This window comes from Erythrolamprus reginae, chromosome 1, assembly GCF_031021105.1.
Source record: "Erythrolamprus reginae isolate rEryReg1 chromosome 1, rEryReg1.hap1, whole genome shotgun sequence".
Taxonomy (NCBI): Eukaryota; Metazoa; Chordata; class Lepidosauria; order Squamata; family Dipsadidae; genus Erythrolamprus; species Erythrolamprus reginae.
Window position 1 is genome coordinate 253,495,075 of NC_091950.1, and position 15,269 is coordinate 253,510,343.

General features: G+C 40.0%; 1 protein-coding gene across 1 annotated transcript in view; it reads right to left on the reverse strand.

The window, feature by feature from the left end:
* Positions 1 to 14,670, reverse strand: part of VSNL1 (visinin like 1) — a 147,947-nt gene extending 133,277 nt beyond the window's left edge. The window contains exon 1 of the mRNA XM_070732856.1: positions 14,269 to 14,670. The gene's annotated coding sequence lies outside the window, so the exon portion shown is untranslated. The remainder of the gene's footprint in view (positions 1 to 14,268) is intronic.
* Between the last annotated feature and the right edge of the window lie 599 nt (positions 14,671 to 15,269).

The following is a 15,269-nucleotide window of genomic DNA, read 5'->3' on the forward strand; positions in this document are numbered from 1 at the left end:
TGTCACAAGTATACTTATAGATTATATACCATACTCAAAATAGAAGGAGGAATGATGGCAATAATGGATCGTAATAATAATGGCAACGCCTCGGATATACTTGTGGCTTTTGTCACAAGTATACATACAGATGGAGAGATAGACCCGTTTTATTTGTATCTTCCTGACTCTCATATGCCTTTATGCCACTTCTTTAATGAATTTAATGCACGGTAACCAAATTTTCATCTATCATTTTTTGACCCAGCTCCCTGGAGAAGTCTATAATGCTAGGAAAAGTGGTAGGAAACAGGAGGAAGACAAGTAGCAAGGCGGATATAGCAATAATGGATACACTATTGGAAGACCAAGTAAACCAGGGTGGAACAGAAGATCCTGAAGGAAACTACCTATGTGGTAGATAAGATTGTGTGCCCTGATTTGATGGCTCATAATCAATAGATATATAGAAACCTATTTTTCAATGAAATTTTAGAAAAAAAAATTAGATTAGATTTCGTATTACTTTTATATGTAGTTGAAGACAGTGAACATAATGCTCCTTCGTCTACCTATTTTCACCATAACAACCTTGTGAGGTTGGTTGGTTCTGAGAGTAACTGGCCCAAAATTGCCAATGTTTTGTTCCCCTGCAAGGACTGAGGGGGAGGGGGGGGAGAGATGTCTTCTAATGATTTTGGTTGATAAGAAACTGGATTAGTCTTGCTTTTATTCCAGATTCATTTTTCTATTATAAGATGGAATAGCCTTCAAGCTACATACTATGCCAATTTTGCCTAAAACCTTGTTGACAAAAGTATTGTACCTTCTATTGGGATTTTTTTTTTCTGAATCCCTGAAGGATCTTCAGATTCTGATAATGGAACATGTCTAATTTGGCTCTTGGGTATAAAAACTATTTCAGAATAATTCAATTAATTTGACATACTTACAGTATTTCAAACCAACTAAACGGCTCTTTAATGTTTATCTCAGGAAACAAAGTGTCCTATTATCTCATTTAAGCTGCTGCTTTTCACAGCAGCTGTACCGCACATTAGAAAATACATTCACATTTATTACTTTTTTTGGATGACATTGTTAAATGATTTTTTTTAAAGAGGGGGGAACTGGTACTGAATTGGGTTTTGGCCTTACTGGACACATCTATCAGCATTAGAAGGAATTGATGTGGCTGTTCATTCGTAAGACTGACTTCTGAAAGAACTTGAGGACAACAGTTTGCATTCTGAATCAGAAATAAGAAATTACTAGGTACGCAAAATTATGGAATGTGCCGAACTATCAAAAATAACAATGAAAATTCAAAACAAAAATGATTCAGAGTTCTACAAGGCCTGGGAGAAATGGTTCAGACGGTTATCTAACTCTAAAGACAATAAAGCAAAAAATAATTAAAATCTCTTAATATGAATCAAAATAAAAATTTGCACAATAGAAATTCGGACCAAAATCAATACAATCCCTATCTGAGTTCAATCCACCTGATAATTACTAGTAACTTACTAATATCACAACCTACAATTACTTCTCACTAACAAAAATAACAAACATAATCAAACTAAGCCGTCACAATCCAAATGTCTGCTAGTTTGCAGGTACTCCTCCTCCTCTCTTTATCTCTCTCTTTCTTCTTCTTTTCTTTCTTCCCTCTTTCCTTTTCTATCCCACCTCCAATCACCTTCTCTTTCCACGTTATTCTTGGACTATTAAATATTACAGCTATAAGATTATCATACAAAATATTTACATATAGACAAATATTTGGAATGTGTATACAATAATATATATAAGCCGTTGTATAAAAATACTGTTTACCCCCTCCCCCTCCCCCTTCTCTTTTTTGTATTCCCATCCCCCTTTTTCCCTGTTTTCTCTTTTTTATAAACTAATAAAGTATTTTTTTTTAAAAAAAGAAAGAAATTACTAGGTAATACATTATGATGACAACTATAAAATGAGCTTTCTCATCATTCCAAACAAGACTCAAACATGTTGGATTTCTGCATATCTTGCATTAGAGCAGGAGTAGGAAACTGTGGCCCTTTTTTACTACCTGTGGGTTCAAGTCACAAAATTCCTGTTTCAGCCATGTGGGCTCAGGATTTCTGGGAGTTGAAGTCCACAGATCATAAAAGGGTCGTGGTTGCCCGCTCCTGCATTATAACATCTCTTAAACGATTTACTCAGTATGTGTGCAATTCCTAGGATATCACATGGCATTTGTTTATTATCCCTTTGCTTATTAACCCAGCTAACCCAGTCAGATCCAGCATGCTAAAAGTAAATACCCTGAGGACACTTAATGAGATTTGTGGCTGAGCGGGGATGAAACCAAATTGCTAAAGCTTTGGGGTGATTCATCATCGGCATTTCAATCAATTAATTAATTAAATCACTGGTTAAAAGGTAAGTAATGTAAAAATAATTCTTAGTTAATAATTTTTCAACTAAGTAAAATTATGGAGCTTATGTTTTATATCTCAAACAGCTCTGAAATATACTGATACACCAACATTTAATAAGCTTTCACTAATTCTTTGGACTAAAGGGTTTTTAAAATTATTCCTTGATGGGTAATGGTAGAAAGTCAACGTTTACATAAATATGTGGTATTATTCAAATTTTAGTTATTAAAAAGGTTTCTCTGGACTCATCTGACCAATATGAAACTCATATAACCCTAAGTGGTTATTAGATGTACAGATAGTCTTCCATTTTTTATCACAATTGGACCCAAATTTTATGTTGCTAGTGAGACATTTGTTAAGTGAGTTGTGCCACATTTTATGACTTTACTTGCTACACTTGTTAAGTGAATCATTGTAATTGTTAATTTAGTAACCTGGTTATTAAGTGAATATGGCTTCCCCATATACTGCTTATCAGGTTGCAAAAGGGGATCACATGACCCTGGGACACTGACTGTCATAAATATGAATCAGTTGCCAAACCTCCAATTTTTGATCATATGACCATGGGAACGCTGCAATGTTTGTAAGTGTGAAAAAGGGTCATAAGTCACTTTTTTCAGTGTCGTTGTATTTTGAATGGTCACTAAACGAACTGTTGTAAGTAGAGGACTGCCTTTAGCTGTGATTTGATGTGATTCTCATTAAACAGAGTGTATAAGCTAATAGGGACTTTACAGATCATCTAGTCCAGCCCTTTACTTGGTGCAGGAATGTACTAAAGCATCCCTGGCAAAAAATAATAAACCATATAAATCCAATAAAATAAAATAAATAAATAAATAAATAAACCCACTGAAGAAAATTGATTGTTTTGTTTATTGACTGCTGACTGTTGCATTTGCTTAACTAAGTTCTGTGCTCACTTTACAACAGCGACATTCACTTAACAACTGCCACACAAAAAAGTACAAAATGTACATTACACATATGGTATCCCACTTAACAACAGCCATTACTTATGACCATAATTCTGGGCTCATTATGGTAGTAAAGTAAGAACTATCTTGTACTTATTTATTAATCAGGGGCATTTGCTATCACAAATAAAAGTGTAATGTTTTACATTACAATTGCTGGATAGGATAGGATAGGCTAGAATTCTTTATTGGCCAAGTGTGATTGGACACACAAGGAATTTGTCTTGGTGCATATGCTCTCAGTGAACATAAAAGAAAATATAGATTTGTCAAGAATCATGTGGTACAACACTTAATGATTGTCATAGCGGTCAGATAAGCAACGAAGAAACAATCAGTATTAATAAAAATCTTAGGATACAAACAAGTTACAGTCATACAGTCCTAAGTGGGAAGAAAAGGGTTATAGGAATGATGAGAAAAAACTAGTAGAAATAGAAGTGCAGATAGAAGTAATATAACACTGTGTGTACTTATTATAAGAGGTATATATTTAATAGGAAAGTGAACACAAGAACAAGGGGACACAATCTGAAGTTAGTTGGGGGAAAGATCAAAAGCAATGTGAGGAAATATTATTTCACTGAAAGAGTAGTAGATCCTTGGAACAAACTTCCAGCAGACGTGGTTGGTAAATCCACAGTAACTGAATTTAAACATGCCTGGGATAAACATATATCCATCCTAAGATAAAACACAGTAAATAGTATAAGGGCAGACTAGATGGACCATGAGGTCTTTTTCTGCCGTCAGTCTTCTATGTTTCTATGTTTCTATCTATGGATGTTTTTAAATTTTTTGAACTCTAGCTAACAGCTGTATCCCGTGTGAGTTGAAACAGAAATTGATGCAAGGAAGTATTATCTATCTAACCATGATCATTGATTTTGCAAAGAAATTGAGAATGTCTCAAGCAGCAGGTTTTATATTCAGCTCTTCTTGGGAGCAAGCCTCAACAGATTGCTAGGAAGCCATGTTCTCAATCAAGAACTTTTATGAACAAGATGTTCCCTTTTTAAATGTAATTAGAGTGGGGATAAAATATCCTTTAAATGAAAATATATTATCTTGGACTATTGCTTCCCAGAGAAATCATTTTAAATATGATGCTGCTTAACGCAGACCTTTCTTTCATTTTTTAACACAGATATTTTTGGGTCATCTTTATTAAAAGTCTTCAGACAACCAAGGCATAATTTATGTCACAGAATACTCAGAGCACTGACACAGATCTTTTATAAGAAACTCTACATAACAATTTACTCAACTTTAATTAAAACAATACTCCAGACATCACTGGTTCAGTGATTATTATTAATAACAGTTAAATACATTTTTGTCATAGGGGCTAGTCAGGCACTAAATCAAACATCATTCAAAATCAGGACAACTAGGAAAGATGTGCTACTACAGTATATCTAAAAGGGCTTGGCTTTTAACTAACCAGGTGCTGGGGTGAAATTTAACAGGTTCGGGCAGATTCTAGAGAACCAATGATGGTGATTATGCACAGTTCGGATACCTGGTAAATCACACCGCTGACTGGCCCCCCCATCACTCCCATCACTCCTTCTCTCCTCCTTCGCAGGTTCATACACAGATAGCAAACATGAGAAGGAGGCGAGAAGCAGCTAGGTGGAATGCTAGAAGACTTGGCCAAACTTTTCTGTCAGTTCTGTGGGTGTGGCTTGGTGTGCGTGGCTTGACCACACCTACTAGGCCACACCCACACAACTGGTAGGAGGAAAATTTGAATGTCACCCCTTACCAAGTGGGCTAATAGTCAAGACAGATAGAAACTATAAATTCAACAGCAGGTAACGATACATGCTTTTAAATGCTAATATTAAAAAATTATAATATACAAATATTTGTATATTAGTCAGCTAGGCATCCCTAAAAAAATCTAAGTGGGGGCCAAAAGTAAAAGTCCTCTGCCTGTATCTCTAACTCGCAATGGAAACATATAGTGATACTTTTATAACTTCAGGGTTAAAAATTATTTCTTGGCTTAAATTTATATATCACTGTAGCATCAATCCTATTCTATTGAATACAGGCAGCAGTTGTTTCCAGATGTTATTTGTAGTTTCTTTTAAATATTAAGATGTATTGGTGTTCAATAAAACAAAAAATTCCACTTTTGCTCTTCATTCATAACCTGTTCTATTCTGAACAGACCACCAAATCTGTAACACAACTGAAATCAAGTGGCCTTTTACAGATTACATAACAGCACAATCCAGAATCAATTCATGAAGCAAAGTTTCTAACTTATTGAGGAGGTACCTGTTTAAAATCATCACAAAAAACAAAAAAAATCACTTTCCTTCACATAGCAAACTAATCAGCTGGGAAAACCTTTGAGTCTAGATCAGTCTTTCGAATGTGGGTATCCTGCATGGACTCAATTCTACGGAAACAGCTAAGCTTTCACGGGGAACTGTGAGCTTAACTCCAAACTATCTGGATATATTTCACCATGATTATATGGTTATATACCCCCCCCCCTGCCAAATGTGCACCTTGAAGTGGTAAAAGACATGGGAAGCTGTATTTCTGTTACCCGATTAACAGTTTGTCCTTAATGTATTTGCCACAAAAATTCATCCATAGGTATAACATTTGATGTTCTAATTCGCCATATAATTCTGCCATGCAACGCAAACTAAGTCTATCCTTTGATTTTTATTTTTATTTATTAAGAGGAACCATTTCAGAAAGAGACGTCTAGTGGCATGTATATGGCATGACATGGATTATGGTTGCAAGTCTTCAACTTGCAACCATTTAGTTATGGCACTAAAAGAAAGTGGCCTTTGTTTATGATCACTATATCATGTTTACAGTCACATGATCAAAATTTGGATGCTTGGCAATTGGCATATATTTGCAAGAGCTGCAGCATCCTGGAGTCAATCAATTGTTGTTTACAACCTTCCTTCTGTCTTCCAACAAATAAAGTCAATGGGGGAAGCTGGATTCACATAACAGTGTGATTCACTTAATACCTGTAGTGATTTGCTTAACAACTGTGACACAAAAGGTCATAAAATTGGACATGAATCACTTAACAGCCATCTTGCTTAGCGATGGAAATTCTGGATCCATATCTGGCCGTAAGTCAAGGACCCTCTGAGGTGAAAATAATGCTGCAATAATATCCTGGAATGGTAGGATTTTTTTAGTCCTTCTTTGAAGAATATTCTCAATAACAGAGTCCAGCATCTGTGACAGAGATAAAAAATAATGTGCTTTTAGTGTGCCTAGCCTAGCAACAGCATGGAAAGGAAACATAGTAGGTCGATGCAAGGAAGGCACTGTGCAGACAAGGAAACCAAAGGAAATAGGCATATCAGTGGAAAATGGAGGGAAGAAAAATCTATGTCAATAAATGTTGAGGAAAGAAAGAGACTATAGAGGGTAAAATGAGTAAGACAAGCGCAGAAATTCAAAAGGTAAGAACTGTGACAACATTTAATGGTGCCCAGGAACCGGAGCAGAAATATCTTGATAAATAAGAGAGAGAACAGGAAGAAAATATATGGTTGGCTCACCAGAGAGAATAGCAGAAAGAAGTAAAACACAATAGAAAGTGCGCTGAAAATTAGGTTATGAGGGAAAGTAGGTAATAAGAAGAATGGGAAGGGGACAGGAAGAAATTACCTAGAAGGCAGGGTTTAACCTAGAAGAGAATTTTGTGTTAACGATACCAAAGGGCAGCAAAGCTATAAGATAGCCATGGTGATCTGAAAGACCAAACATATTTACTGCAATTTTTTTTTTTAAAGGATAGAAAATGATTGGAAATAGAGAATAGTCTACGTAGCTGAAAAAGTAGCTTCCAAGTCATGTCGTTTCAAAGCAAAAACCATGTATGGGTTGGGTATATATATACAGTGAGACATAAAGATGAATATTGGGATGAAATAAGTATCAGGGGGACAAGGTAATGTCCCTTCTTTATGTTTATATTATCACGCATCTCTAACAGCTATGAAGCTATGCAAATGTATAACAGAAGAAATGGTAAAAATATCTTAACAAATCCATTGTACTTAATGTGCTTCTCAAATTAAAATATTTCCTAACAACCCTAAGCAATGTGTCATTGTCCTATTCAAATGTTGACATATCTTCACTCGTTTTGTTTGCTTTTTTAAAAAAACACCAATTTGCCTGCGTAAATTGTGCAGCCTTTACTGATGCCCCCTATTCTGCCCTCAGTGACAAGGCCAGCCACTGTTTCGATCCTTACCCCTTGAGTACACAATAAACTAAGGCAAGCAATTACAGCCTCCCTCCCCCTGGCTTTATTTTCCCTCCCACCAAGCATCACCTGCTGATTGGGAAAACAACCACAAATCATCCTTCTTAACACTGAGATAAGCAACAGTAAGTGGGTGGAACAGCTGATGTAGTTACCTGTGAAGCTGCTCATCTAACAGGTTGCTGACATGATATTATTCTATGCCTGTTACCTGTCATTTTGATTTCTGCTGAATACTGGTCCAGTATTCTTTTGGAAAGGGTGTTAAACCCATCTTCATAAACAGACCAGCTGACAGATCACAGGCATGGAAGACGGAATGGAGCAATCAGCAACAAACAGTTACTTCAATAATGCCAGAGAATTATGTTCTGGCAGCAGGGAAGTGGCCAATACCACATAGGAGAAAAATCCAACACAGCAGGTAATATGGCACAGAAGTAGGCAGGATGCTCAAACACCCCCCACCCCCCTTACCAAACTAATAAAAACAATAGAAAGTTTGGTCCATGCGCAAACCCTTGATTGCAGAAGCTGTGGAAAATCACTGATGCACTCAATGGTGGGAAATTCAACCACAGCTAAAGGAACGTAGCTCTTTCCTGGTTTATACTGACATTCTGTGCAGTGCAGGAGTAATGTTTTCTCAAGTAGTCCTGTTTTGTTGTTTTAAACACAGGTCTAGTCTTCCTTCAGAAGAACCCTAAACCCAGGTACAAAGGGAGCCTGCTTTCCTTCTGAAAGCATCTGCCAGGCATTAATTACACAGGAAATGACTCAGCAGGTATCTGGTCTCTCCAGCAGACCAAGCCAATGGCCATAGAAGAAAATGCCTAATAGACAGCAAGGAAGGGTTGTGCTCACAGTAACTGAAAATGACCCATATTAGCTGGACAGTTCCCAATTCCTTACCAACCAGAGCAAGCTTGATGAGATATGCTTGAGTTGAGATTGGGGGGAAATGAGAAAACCCTACTTTAAAACAGATAAGCAAAAGATGATTTCAAGCTGTCTCAGCTGTGGGTTGTAGAATGAGATGAAAGGAGCATCATGAAGATACAGCACATAAAAATAGCATGTTTCCATTACACTTAGGAGAATGAAAGGATGAGCTTAGTTAAACCAACAATGGGACATCTGTGTAAGTGACCAAATGTTTAGTGAAAGATTTGCTAAGTTTTCTCTTTATACTGGTAACATTTGAATAGGATACATTATGAGTTGCAATGAAATCCAGCAGAATTTTACATTACTATGGTAAATAAATGCATAATTTCTTTTTTCAAAGTCTTTCCCATCATTTTTTACACATACAACAACATCAAAAAAGAATGATCCTTTGATACAAAGCGGAGCACAATTGAGACATAGGAAGCTGTCCTCATCCTGGAATGGCAAGGATTGTTATGTAACTCAGACATGGCTGCAAGTGCAAACTGACTCTATTACAAAACATGTAATTTCTCTGACCCACTGCAATCCTTTTTGCCATGATACAAGCTCAGGATTCTCACATTTTCAACTGTTCTGTTATCAAGTTGCAAAATAAAACATCACAATGCTTACTTGGAATGCTGGAACAGAATAATGATACTTTTAATTAACAACCACCTATAAAGATTTTCTTTTTAAAAAGCATTATTCCCCCATCTACATTCTGAAGAGTATGTTAAATGAAACTTAACTGTTTCCCTTAATGATTTCTTTAATATACCTTCACTTGCACCAGAGAATAGTCCTTCTCATTACTAAATAGAGAGGGCAGCTTTCCTTAAATCTACCTTCCTTACAGCATTGGCAGAAGGGCTGAACTGGGGGATTAAACAGCTCTTTTTATTAATATAGATCTGTCTAATATTCCCGAAGACCCTTTTGTCTACTTAAGGAGAACCTATGGAAATGTTTTCCAGATAAAGTGTGCATCCAGCAGAGTGAACATCAGAGGGGAGTGACTTTAAGAAAAAAAAAATACTGCAGAGGATGTCAGTTCTTCAATGCAGCAGAAGCTGTTAAAGAGGCTGTGTGCATATAGCACTGGCTGCCAAGAGAACGGTCACTGCCGGCATGGTGGCCGAAGGAGAAGACTCTGCAGTTTCAAACTCCAAAAGAAGGCTTCCCTTTGCAGAAGGTTGAGAAGTGACTGGAGAAGTTCTATCTCTTCAGTGAGGCTGGCTATAGATAACTTCCATACCTGAAGTGGCAAAGTCAAAATGACACAGCCCACTTGCCTTCTTATACTTTAGACTTGAACTTGTTTTCAAGCAATGCTAAAAGATGGCTAATGGGGAACCCACTCCTCTGGCTGACCCATGCAATCAATGGCTTTCCACTATTTTTTTTTATAAGACAGTCTTCTCTAAGGGAAGCTTCAAAGAATGCAGTCTAAATCCATTTGTCTCCATCTGCATCCAAGCACAGTGGCAGAAAGTTCCATCAGAACTCTTTATGTTCAAGATAACACAAAGCCTACAGTTCAAAGCGAAGGTCAACACAGTCAGTTCTGGAGATAATATTACAATCAGCTGGGTTTGCACCAGCAGCTTTGATGCGGCTTAAAAGGGTGTTTTTATAATGGATTTAATCAAGTAGAAATTTGTGGATATTCACACATTTTTTAAATCTATGAACAGCTACTAATTTTCTCAGCTGTTGTCTTCATTTTCCCATCCTTCATCTTCAGGTCAAGTTGCTCTTACAGTCGTCTTACTGCAATTACATAACTGTTTCCTCTCACTTTTTTTGCTTCATCTGGTGTGGTATTTGTGATTAGGATATAATTATCTCAGATTCAGGGATCAAAGAGTTTATTCTCTATAGAAATGTGGATCAGTCACTTTCTCTCAGACAACTCACCTCACAGCATTGTTGATATGGGCAAAATAAGAGGAGGAAGGAGTATTTGGTAAATAACTCCCTTGAGTTATTTATAAAAATAAAATAATAAAAAAAATTATGCAATGAATAATCATAGGATATGAATGGACTACTGGATCCTAAACAAGTATGGTAAGAAAATATGTTGAATGCCAGATTTGAGAGCCAGGTGGGGTAGGCAAATAAAGTTTATGTTGGATGAAAGGAATAGCTTGTATTTTCTAGTGGAAAAATAAGAATTAAATGATTCAGGGTCTTCCACCCTAGGTACTGCAGTGGAGTGCGCAGAAAGAAGAAGAAGAAAAGTGGGGAAAGGCAAGCTTAACTTAGGGGGAGAGAGGGAGGGAGAGAGAGAGAGAAGAAACAGGATGGTTATTCAATCTCTCAAGAATAACAGACTGCAAAAAGTATAGTGAAGGGATCTGTGCCCTCCACAGAATTGTGGCCTTATACACAGAATGATGTTTTTTTTTTAAAAAAAAAAGGCTATGTGCATGCAGTGGATGCTCAAGATTGCTTCAGGTTTGAAAAACACTATCATGTGTAAGAAGCGAAACAGGCAGTGGAATCTGGCAAGTATGGAATAAAATCAATGATCTGGAAAAGGAATGCAGGGAAATTATGCAGGATGCATATGCATACTGTATACCGTTTCCCCCCACAGTAAGACATCCCCTTATACTAAATAAGCCCAATCAGGCTTTTGAGTATATGGCAGAAAGGCCAAGCACATATTTCAGGATTAAAAAAAACAACAACGTGTTTTCCCCAATATTTTGGGCAAAACACGGGTACTGTCTGATTGGTTTTATTTTGGCTTAGTCAGGGACTAAGTGTTTGAGACCAAGTGTTTGGGACTTAGTTTGGAAGTCCCAAACACTAAAATGCCAGCAAAGTAATTGATATATTCCAATCCCAGCCTTTTCACTTAATTGAGCCCTGAATCCATCTGTCAAAAGGCTTGTCCAGTAACATCTTCCACATTAAATCCCACTGGACAGAATGTCAGAGGGCATTTCTTCCCCCCCCCCCCCCCCCCAAGCTCCTGCCTCCTAGTTTTCAACCTTTTGTGTTCTGAAATTTTCTGGGCTGAATTAAAAAAAAGAAAAAAGAAAAGAAAAAGGAGCACCTGGAAAGGGTTTTAATGCTTTATAAAAAAATTATCCCTGAACAATTCCTATGGCTATCCACTTCACAAGTCAAGGTTGACTTAGCCTTCCATCCTTCTACAAGAACCCAGATTGTTGGGGGCAATATGCTGACTCTCCCTAAACGGCTTAGAGAAGGCTGTAAAGCGGTATATAAGTCTAAATGCTATTGCTGACAAGGAACCTTCAAATGACAAATGCGGAAAATGTAGACACTGTCCAAGTTTTGTTTCGCCCCCCCCCCCCCCCCCCCCCCATTTTGGCGGAATACTGCGAGCTTGTTTTAAACGACTTTATTATTCTACAGATATCCACTACTTGGGGTGTTCGGGTGTTTTTATTATTATTATTCTGCAGCAACAAACGCTCCCTCCCTCAAAGAAAGATAAACATCTCTTCGACCCTTTATCGGGCAGAGAACGAAGTCCAACAAAACATTTCCTCAGAAGTTCAGCTCCAGGGAGTTCCCAGGAGGTTGACTTCCAGGCACGGCGCCTTAGAACCGCAGTCTTAATCTGGTGTGACACTGCAGCGAGCCGAGCGGGTGGTTGCTTACACACACACACACACACACACACAGACACACCGCTTCAACCTTCCGGAGCCATCCTGATTGGCCGAGCCGTCTCTGAGTAGAAAGCCTCGCTTTCCGCGCGGAGTCCCCCCCCCTCCCCAGATCTGTCTCACAGCCCGCTTTACCCAATTCGCTGCGATCTTCTCCCACAGAACCGGACACCCCCCCCCCCCTCGAAATACCCTCCCGCTCGCGGTGCGTCTCTCGCAAGCTTGGATTTTCGGCTATCTCCCTTTTCCACAACCTCCATCTCTTCGTGGAGGTGGGAAACCACCGAGCAGGAGAGGGCGTGTTGTGTTTTTCTGTGCTTGTGTGTGTGAGGGGGGAAGAATCTCCCGCGCCCGCTCTTCTTCACACTCGGATAGGCAGTTTCCCGCTTATTAGCACCCATCTCATATATATGTACAACGTTATATCTATAGATACTACCAATACGTACTTGACAAAATGAATAAATAAATAAAAATAAATGAACACACTCGCGTGTACAAGCTTTACGTCCCTACCCTCTAGAACCGTATAATCAACACACTGTGCTTTTCTTCAAACAGTTTGGACGTGGGGATTTCCCACAGAGGATTTAAAAACAACGGTGACTTAAGAAATTGAGGGAAGTCCGGTGGCCGTCACAGCTTTTGGGGACTGGGGACCGTCGAAATGACCTTGGGGTATCAGCCTGTGTCACGGGAACTGTTTTATTCTAAGAAAGCAGACTTTTTTCCCTCGGTTCTTAAAAAGAGTGAGTTGAAACGTCGGGGTCTTTTATAGCCTCGTCCTCTTTTCGTTTTCGATGTCCACCGCAAAATGGTGAAGCCAGAAATCGATATTCCGCTTTTCAAACGTCCTCACCCCAGAGAGTCACGGCGGTTTGTGTGTTTGTGTTTATTTTCGTATTACGGTTTTCCGATCCGCGCAAAAGAAGTTCTCGACGCCAGGCTGCGTTTTGCGCTTTGCAGATGGAGGCGCTTTTTGTTTTCGCTCCCCTTTACACACCACCGGGCAACAAACACCACATATAAATCGGCGCTCGCATACGGAAACTACACCATCGCCGATAGCGCGGCTCGTATTCAACTTTGTTAAAGACGCTCGGGGGGGGGGGGGGGTGAGGAAAAAACCGAAACAAACGCAGATAACAGCGACAAGCGTATTATTTGACTTTCTAAGTCCCAACACACGGTCCATAAACGCAGGAAACCTCCCAATTTACTCCCTGCTTTTGGACCCACGGTGAAGGGGACAGGAGGATGGAGGGAACGAGAAGAGGCAGAGATGCAAAAAGAGTCAAGTTTGGTATCTTGGAACTGCAAGAACTGTTCAGTAGTTCAAATCTCACCACCGCCTCAAGGTTGACTCAGCCTTCCAGCCTTCCGAGGTGGGTAAAATGAGGAGCCAGACTGCTGGGAGGAAATACTGTAGTACATGCCAATTCTGTAAACCGCTTAGAGAGGGCTGTAAAAGCACTGCGAAGCGGTATATAAGTCTAAATGCTATTGCTATCTATCAGATGCCGTCCAAGACCTAAACAGCAGGATATGCATCATATACAGAGAGATCGATGCTCCTGTGGGAGACACTCGCCCCCCCCGTAAAGATTTATTTATTTATTGAAACCCTGGTCAATCATCCCCCTCCTTTATTTCTCCTTCTCTCCCTTTCCTGCGTTGCTCTTCACATCGCCCAAAGCCCCGCAAATCAAATCCTATTTTTATTTATTTATGCTTTGGTCGCCCCCTCAAGTCGTTCGCCCCCCTTCTCCATTTTAGGGCTGTAAAAGCACTTTGAAGCGGTATATAAGTCTAAATGCTATTGCTATGACGCTATTTGTGCTTAAGTCAAAAGCAAAGGCGATGCGCGCGGTGACCACGGAGCTCTTTCATATTGTGTCAAAGGCGTCGCTCCCGAAGTTGCGAAAAGAGGGGGGGGGGGGACACACATACACACACAAACCCGCGGCAGTTCATTGACACACAGCGCGTTAACCTCTCTAAGGAGAGCGGGGTAGACTTACGGCTTGGCGGCGTGCGCGGTCTTCCGCAGGACGAAGGGTGAAATTCAACCGGCGCAGTTTTTCTTCTGGTTTTCGGTTAAAAAGACTGAATAACGAAGGTCGGCTTTAAGGGTCGAACCGGTCCTCGCTCAGCCTCTGACTTGCCGCTTTAAAAAAAAAATCCTCTTTGGATCGCTTCGGCCACCCTATAGAAGCGGCTGCCGCGCGTTTTTCCCCCCTCCGCTTTTGCTTGGCTCTGCACTGCAGATCAGGAATCCCGGAGAAATTCAAGGGTCCCTTTTTTGCAGAAGAGCTTTTCGGTGCGCAGGCGCTTAGCCGACAAACCCGGGCCGGCGTTAAAGGTTGAAATCGGCTTGCCCGCGGCAATCGGCGGCTTCGCAAACGACTGAGCATGCTCCTTTCACTGAGCAGGCGCAGTCGGGGGCCGCTGGAGGCTTCCCGACTCCGCGCTCTCAGGCGAGCGCTTGTTGCCCACGCAGCTCTCGGTGCCTGTCAAGGCGCCGGGAACCTAACGCGGGGGACGAGCTGCGGCGGATCCCTTTAGGGGAGGAATTTGCTATGTGGGAATTGGGGTGTGCGTGTGTGTGTGCTTTCCACGAAACGGCCGATGTGGGCGGGATGCTTTGCTTTGGAGACACAGGCACAGCTGTATGAAAAAGAGCCTAGAGATTGTGAGGGGGACTCGAAGTGAGGAGTAGTCTTTTTTAATAACCGAGCCAAAGTCGTGAGAAAGGGGGACCGCAGTGGGGCTGGCTAAAAAACGTTTCCCGACGTGTGATTCATTCTTCCTTTTCTCCTCATCTCGCTGCCTACGAGAGAGGGCTTCCCCCCTCCTCTCCCCAGATTGTCATTATCCAAATCCACATGGTTTGCTCAAACGTGACATTATAATAAATAAATGGAAACCCTAACCCTAAAGATTACGGATTACTATAGAGTTGGAAGGGACCTTGTAGGTCATCTAGTCCAACCCCCACCCCCATCTCAAGCAGGAGCCCCTA